The sequence below is a fragment of the Sciurus carolinensis genome, chromosome 6 (genome assembly GCF_902686445.1).
Source record: "Sciurus carolinensis chromosome 6, mSciCar1.2, whole genome shotgun sequence".
Lineage (NCBI taxonomy): Eukaryota > Metazoa > Chordata > Mammalia > Rodentia > Sciuridae > Sciurus > Sciurus carolinensis.
Genome location: NC_062218.1, coordinates 107330031 through 107338603, shown reverse-complemented (window position 1 = coordinate 107338603; position 8573 = coordinate 107330031).

The window sequence follows — 8573 nt, the reverse complement described above, 5'->3', positions numbered from 1 at the left end:
CAGTGGAGGGACTAGACATGTGAAGGCCATCGAGGACATTCTAGCCCCAGCCAAGCTTCCAGCTAAGGACATTAACCTGAGTGGTCCCAGCTGACACTGGGCAGAAGAACTGCACAGATGAGCCCAACCAGTCCACAGAATCATGAGAAATAATGTTGCTGCTTTAGTTTACTAAGTGTTGCGTTAATTTGTTGGGCTGTAATAGCCAACTGACAAATTCATACAAGCAACTCTGGAATATCAGGATGTGTCACTGGGTGTCTTATTCCAATGAGGTTCTCGTTGAGAAATGGTGGTGGCAAGTGTAGGAACGGAAGGTCAGAGGAGACTAGACTCCAGAACAATAAGGAGAGGAACTCTGCTTCAGCTTCAGCACAGAGGGGCTGGTTGACCCAGAACTCACTTTGAGGGATCAGAGAGGCCAGAGTCCAGGTTTTAGCCCAGTAGCCTGGCTGATGGGGTGTGGGTAGTTGTTGAAGGGTCCAGCAGCCCAGCCACCTTTGGGAGCTGAGGGAGAGCAGAGTCTGGCCGTCCTGACCCCTCAGGCAGAGCTGGCAGTGTCAGCAGGAAAGGAGCCCTCTCACAGCTCCCCTTGGGACAAGCAGAGGATGGGTGGGGGGTGCCCAAGGGCCACAGTTCAGTAAATAGTCAGGAAAAGGCAGCCTGGGACCAGGGTTCTGAAATCACAGACCACTGAGTCCTTACCAGCTAAGAAGGCCTCATTTCTCAGTCCCGCAGAAAGCAGGCTTATATTTTTCATGTTTCTACCCTCTTCTGCCTTTTTTTTTTTTTTTTTTTTTTTAAATCATTCTGTTTCATTTATGATTTAACCTTCTAAACCATCTTAAATCCTTTTTGGAAATGGGTGGGAGGAACATCACGGATCCTGAGAGCTGGGATTATCTCTGGAACCCAGTAGGAGGAAGCAGAGCCAACTGTGCCCACCCACGGGCCCCACCTGCTCACCTCTGGGGAGCCCTCATGCGTGTGACTGTGTGCATGTATGAGTGTGTTAAGAAAGTGGGCGTGTTGGTGTATTTTTGAGAGCATGAATGCAGATGAGTAGCGCGTACACAATGAGAGTGCAAGCACCAAGTTGTGTGGAAATTGTGCATTACTGTGTTAGCGTGAAAGTGAGCATGTTAGTGTGGATACAACTGCTAGTGCAAGAATACGAGTGTGTGTGGGTGAATCCATGCCCCAGGTTAGGGTGCACTGCCCTGACTGATGACTTCCAAGGGGAAGGGACCCTGCGGTCCTCCTTCAGTCCCTCTCCCGCGCTGCGCTGGTTGCCAGCTGGTTGTGACTGCCTTTGGTTCGCCTGGCGCTGCCCAGGGACGGCTCCTCCCACCAGGGCATTGCACAGGCCAGCCCGCAAGGACTGGAGTGCCGGGGGTGGGCTGGGAGGGGGCCGCCTGGGGGCCCAGCACCGACAAAATGCTGACGTGACAAAGACACTTGTTGAATTTTTTCCTGACGACTGAGAGGCTGAAAATTCCCAAGCCTCGGTTCCGGGACTGCCAAGGTCATGGGCTCGCTCTTGCTGGGCCGCAGTCCTGGAGACTGGCAGTGTGCTCTCTGCTGCCCTCTTCTGGGCATTGGCCGCCTCGCAGATGCGGAGTGATGCTAAGCCCACCCGCCCCAGCAGAGCAACTTCCTCTAGATTGAGTTCACACAGGGCTACGGGCAGGCCGGACGGGCCACTTCCGGCTAGGCGGAGCATTTCCCAAGCGTGGGGACCAAGATTCGCCGACTCCGTGATGCTCACTGCAGGCCTGACACTTGATAGATGCCTGAAGAAGGGCAAATGAATGCACACTTTGGTTCGGGACATAATCAGGGGAGAAACTGAGTCCCAGAAAGGAATTAGTGTGTTGCACAGAGAGGACAGAAAATGAGCAAGGCTCTGCTGTGACTTCGTTAGGGCATGGGTCCTGGCTTTTTCCTGCTCACCGCGAGCTGACTCTCCCAGCTGACTGGGCTGCGTCAGGAGAAATTGCTGTCCCTGCATCAGGGCAACTGGGTCAAGCTGAGCAGACAGTGAGGGCTGGAGTCTAGTCTGCCTCTGCTGGGTGCCCAGGCTCGTCCTTCCAGATTGTGCTGAGTTGGCCCACGCCTGGGCGGGAGATGACACGAACACAGACACGCCTGGCGCCGCAGGGTGCTGTGGGTGTCCCTGATGCCTCTGCCACAGCATCATTAGCCCCAGACAGAGGAGAACAAAGGGTCAGAGACTGGAGCTGTCCACAGCCCAGCGTGGTGTGTGCCTCGGAGCCTCTATCTCTACTGGATCCTGAGACCTGCCCATCAGTCCTGTGACTCTCTCTAGATCTTCAGGGAGAAAGCAGGGCTCCTATAGGACAGCCTGCCCCTCTTTTTTAATGTATAGGAAAAGGGAAACATAGATGAGTGGAAAGAAAGAGAAGTCACCTGGGATACCACGCCAGCCTCACTCCCAGGCAGACTGTTCATTCCGCGCTTGCTTAAGTGTGTACTACTTCTTCCCCAGCTGCTGCTTCTAGGACTGAGTCCCTCCCTCACCTCTCTGTGTGGTCTCCCAGTCCACCTTCAATCTTGGCTTGAGCCAAGATGTCCCATCCCTGGCCCCATAGGCCAGTGCCCTGAGCTCCTACCTGCCACTCCCTGCATCATGCCTGCCTCAGTGATAGCGCAGGAACCACAATACCATCTCTAAATGAATTGACTTGGACAATGACCACCTGCTCTAAGACCTTCTGTGGTTGCCTTGTCATGCGACCCCAGTGCCAGCCCAGCCCTGTTCCTCTGCATGGAGGCCTACAGAAATGTCCAGCATCCTCTGCCTCCCCAGAAACTTCTTGAGCTACGGGACAGGCGTTTCATCCATTTTATGTCCTCTGTTCTCAGCAAGGGCCCGATATGTGGTGGGCTCTTGGTAAATGTCCACCAAAAGGAGATGAGCTGGTGTGATTGAACCAATTTACTCCCATGAATAACAAGAAGCTCCCTGTGCAGTGGTGCATGCCTATAATCCCAGCAAGTCAGAAGGCTGAGGTAGGAGGATTGCAAGTTTGTGGTAAGCCCCATCACTTAGCGAGACCCTTAGCAATTTAGTGAGACATTGTCTCAAAATAAAAAATAATTTTTAAAAAAGGGCTGGGGAGGTGGCTCAGTGATTAAGTGCCTCTGGGTTCAATCTCTGGTACTACTACTACTACTACTTATAATAATGATAATAACAAGAAGCATTTGCTCGGCATATATTTTATTCAACATTGTGCTAAATGCATTAGGAGGAGTCTTGCTTAGTCCGCAGACTGCTTAAAAGATGGGCTAGCTTAACACCCATTTTCCAGATGAGGAAAGATCCAGAGATACTAAGTGACATGATCAAAGTCTTACCCTGGATTCTGGCCCAGCCCACATCCTGGTCTTGGATTTGTTGTCCCCCCGCCCCCACCCTGTGTGCACGCTGGTGTCTGCCCATGTCTGCCTCTCTCTGGGCCCAAAGGCCCTTCCACTCTGTTCTCACTTCAGGCTCAGCCCAGGGCCAGTGTAGTGCAGACAAGTTTCCTCCAAGTATCAGGTGCCTGCATGCCTGGGAGGCTGCAGGGGATGGGTTTCCTAGAGCACAGACACACCTCTGCTCTTTCATGCGGCTAAACAAGATTCAACAGGTCAATTTTAGTTCCCAAACCTCAAGTTCCTAAAATGAGCTTGAACCAAACTGATTCTGGAGACACTTGGCCTGAGAATTTGGTCCCAGGAACAAGCACAGACTCATTATGTGACCTTGGACCAGGAGCTGAGGCAAGCTGAGCCTCTGCTTCCACATCTGTACAACAGGGACGAGAATATCCGCTCCACGTCGTCATTGGCAGGATTAAACACCAGTGACATGAGCATCCCATGAACTACCAAGTCGCTCGTAGAGGGAGAGGAGGTATTATGGGATGGACAGTGTCCTACTCCAGAGGCTGGGAGGAAAAAGGGGTGGAATGAAACACCTGGCCCCGGTACAGGTTTTTCTGGTTAGGGTGTATGCGGAAGGGGGTCGGGGGAGAGATGGAAAGGAGCAGGGCGTGTGGTGGGGCTCTGTAGATACAGCAGGCTCTCCAGCCATAGAAACTGCCCAATCACCCCCCTTTCCCTTCCTTCAAACCCAAGGCGTCGCATGTTTTAGGCAAGTGCTATATCAGTGAGCTGCACCACCAATCCTTTTTATTTTTTATTTTGAGACAGGATCTTGCTGAATTGCTGAGGCCAGGTTCAAATGTGTGAGCTTCCTGCCTCATCCTCCTGAGTCTCTGGGATTACAGGCCTGTGACACCTTACTTGGCTCTTCTTTTTCGAAAGAAGTCTTAATTAGGCATTGGATGCAGTGCACTTGCCTGGAATCCTGGCAACTCAGGGAACCTGAGGCAGGAGGATTGCAAGTTCCAGGCCAGCCTCAGCAGCTTAGTGAGACCCTAACCAACTCAGCAAGGCCCTGTCTCAAAATGGAAAAAAAAAAAAAAAAAAAAAAGTGGGGGCTGGGATGTACGTAACTCACCTGTAAAGCGTCCCTGGGTTAAATCTTCAACACCAGGGGAAAAAAGTCTTAATTACTTCTTTCTGTTTATCAAAGCAGTACATGCTTACTGCAGAAAGTTCAGACAACCCTGCAGTACAGGGTGGAAGGTGGACAGTTTCCCGTTTATGTTCCCCAGATGAAGCTGCTATTGACATTTTGGAGTATGTTCGTCCAGATTTTTCTTTTCAAGAACAGATGTCTATTTACTAATGAGATAAGTATGTTCCTTGAAGATTTATTTTTTTAAATTTATGGTTCTGTGGATAGAACCTGGGGGTACTGTACCACTGAGCTACATCCCCAAATCTTTTTATTTTTTATTTTTGAAATAGAGCCTCACTGAGGTACCCAGTCTGGTCTTGAACTTGTGATTCTCCTACCCCAGCCTCCTGAGTTGCTAGGATTACAGGCGTGCACCACCACACCCAGCCCTTGAAGATAATTTAAAGCAAACCAGAACTGTATAATGTGTAATTCTTCCCACCACACCTCTCAGAAGTTATCACTATTCACAGCTCTGTAGGAACATGTTTGAGCTTTTTATATGCATCCACGAGTGGCCTAAAGGAGGGGGTGGCATGATGACAGACACAAAGGCCAAGACTACCATCGTTCAAGTTTCAGCTCCAGTGATTACCAGCTGGGTGAATGTGGGCAAGTTACTTAACCTCTCTGAACCTCATTTTCTTCTGGAAAATGGAAATCACAACAACACCTCTTCAAAGTGTGGTTTGTAAGAAGTGAAATAAAGTGTGCCAAGTTTAGCATAATGTCTGGCTCATAGAGGATTAGCTGTTGTTATAGACACATAGTCACACACACACACACACACACACACACACACACAAATGGGATTATATTATGCATATTATCTTGTTAGGTTTGGAGGCAGAATTATGTGGAAATATTAGTCACAGGGATCCTGAAATTTACACAGGAGATGAGAAGTCATGCATTTAGGTTCAAAGAATTGGTTGCACAAGCGTGGGCTGGGAGGAACCTAGGTTTCCCTGGTGAATCACAGTCACCTCTGATGGAGCTGAAGCCTGGCTTGCATCAATGGGGAGCTGTCACCTCAGGGGAAGGCATGGGGTTTCTGAAAACTGGTCGGGGCAGTTCACTTGAGGCACATCCCTTGGGGCTCTCCCTCCCGCCCACCCGCCACCTGCAGGTCATTTGCAGCCCTGCAGTGAGGACACAAGCTTAAAGTGAACTCAGGCCTTCTGAACAGGTAATGGGATGGATTAAATAGGGAAATCCCCAAAGAGCTGCTCATATCCCTATTCCTGAAGTCTGCAAATGTGACCTTAGTTGGGAAAAGGGTCTTTGCAGATGTTATTAAGGACCTTGAGATGAAGAGATTTTCCTGGGTGATCTGGACAGTTCCTAATTCAATGACAACTATACTTAGAAGAGACACCCTGGGGAAATTTGACAGAGACAGGAGGAGGAGGCAGTGTAGCTATGGAGGCAGAGATTGCAGCCATGACCCCCTTGACCACGCCGTCAGGAATGTTCAGAGCCACCATAAGACGAAGGGGTGAGGGACCAAAGGAGCCTACAGAAGGACTGGGCCACACCTGGATGTCAAATTCTGGCCTCCAGAACTGTGTGAGGGTGAATTTATGTTTCTTTCTTTCTTTCTTTCTTTTTTATTAAAACCTTTTTTATTTTTACAGACTGCATTTTGATTCATTGTACACAAATGGGGTACAACTTTTCATTTCTATGGTTGAAAACAATGTAGATTCACACCATTCATGTAATCATACATAGACATAGGGTAATACTTACTCTCTGTTTCATTCTACTCTCTTTCTGTCCCCCTTATGTGGTTTTAAGTCACTCAGTTTGTGATAATTTGTTATGGCAGCCACAAGAGAGGAATACCAGTGATATATATATATATATATTAAAATGTCAGAAGGAGCCAGGTGCGCCAGGTGTGATGGCATATGCCTGTAATCCCGCAACTCAGGAGCCCTCACAGTAGGAGTCTCAAATTAACAATAAAAAGAACTGGGGATGTAGCTCAGTGGTAAAGTACTCCTGGGTTCAATCCCCAATACCCCCTACTCCCTCCCCACCAAAAAAAGTAGGAAAAATATAAGTCAGATGATATAAAATGTATATATTAAGAAGTCTTATTTTTATAGATAACCACTTTTTTTAAGGTTCTTTTGTATTTTTCCAGGGTTTCTTTATCCCCTGTCCTCCGCCCTTTTCAGTACTGGGGATTGAACCCGGGGCCTGTACGTGCAGGGCAAGCACTCCACCACTGAGTTATGCCCTCAGTGTCTGTCTGTCTGTCTCTCTCTCTAATTTTATTTTGAGACAAGATCTCACTAAGTTGCCCAGGGTGCTCTCAGGACTTGCAGTCCTTCTGTCTCAGGCTTGTGAGTTTGTGGGATTACAGGGGTATAAGCCCCTCCCCCCCCACAGTGTTTCTTTACATAAAGACAATAAAATATGAAAGAGGAATACATTTTGCTTTCTCTGCCATGTTTAGGAGTAATCTTTTAAAATGTGTATGTGACCATGTCACTCACTGTATTTTCCTATTTACTGTTTTAATCTTTTTTTTTTTTTTGTACCAGGGATTGAGCCCAGGGGCACTTAACCACTAAGTTACATCCTCAGCCCTTTTAATCTTTTATTTAGCCACAGGGTCTCCCTGAATTGTTTAGGGTCTCACTTTTTCTGAGGCTGGCTTTGAACCCTTGAGCCACATGCCTTAGCCTCCTAAGCCGCTGGGGTTTCAGGCATGTGCCACCACGCCCAGCACTCACTGTCTTTAGATGAAATTCAAACTTCTCAAGTGGCCCCCTGGCAGACCCCAGCCCATGGTCTCTACTCAAATGTCACCTCCCTTGAGAAAACTTCCCTGACCTCCCAAGTTGAAAAAGTTCCCCTTTTTTAAAAAATATTGTTTTAGGTGTCGATGAACCTTTATTTATTTATATGTGGTGCTGAGAATTGAACCCAGTGCCTCACACATGCCAGGCAAGCGCTGTACCACTGAGCTATGACCCCAACCCCTCTTCTTATCTTCCCACCCTGCTTACCATGTGTGAAGTTCCTGCACTTCATCAAAAGTATCACAGTGAAAATTGTCATGCTGCTGTGTCTGGGTCTTTGTGTCGGTCTCCCTGCTCTAGAATGTACATTCCTGGATCTGGAATCTGTTTTGTTCATACCTTCTCCTGGGGAGCCCCAAATGCTAGGCGTGGCCCCTCATAAGTCCTCTATGAACATATGTCAAGTACATAAATGAATACTGAGGGTCAAGCATTTTCTAGAAACTGTGACAGACACACAAGAAAGGGTTCTGGGAGCCCTTGGGCCTCTAAATTTGTCTGCAGCATTGTGTGTACATGTGTTGTTTTCCATGGAACTGCCCAACAGCTTTTATCAGATTCTCAAAGGGGTCCTACCCCACAGATGTGAAGGGGCTTTAAAATCAGAGCCTGATTGTGCTGGAAGAGGAGCAAACTCAACAGGTTCACCAAGGCCCACTGGGGCCCCTGGGGCTTAGCCTGGAGGAGTAGAGTCAGAAGACAGGCTACCACCTGCTAGTTGCTGCAGGTCGCCCCGCTCAGAGCAAAGGAGCCAGAGGGGAAACGGGACCAGGGATTGGACTTCAATAGGGGAAGGACCTCCTAACAGGCAAAGCTGACCAAGGACGTCAGGACTGACTCGTGAGGTGGGGAGATCTTGCTCACTGGAGGTATGCAAGCAGATGTATGCAACCCTCTGTCAGAAACTGTCTGGGCCAGGCAGGCCAAGGACACAAGCAGTTCCAGGATATAGGAGTAGCACATAGGTGGTTTGGGTCAGAGGGGACAGCCTGTAAATGAATGGAGCCGGGATTCCCCCAGCCTCCTATAGGTTGTGCCAAGTGAGGTCAGTTTAGGGCTGTCACCAGACGCTCCATAAAAAGGTCAAGTCCAGACCTGCCTCCTCATTGCTGGAGTGGTTTCTGCAGGCCACCTTGCCTGATCCCACAGCTTTAAGGGAGGCT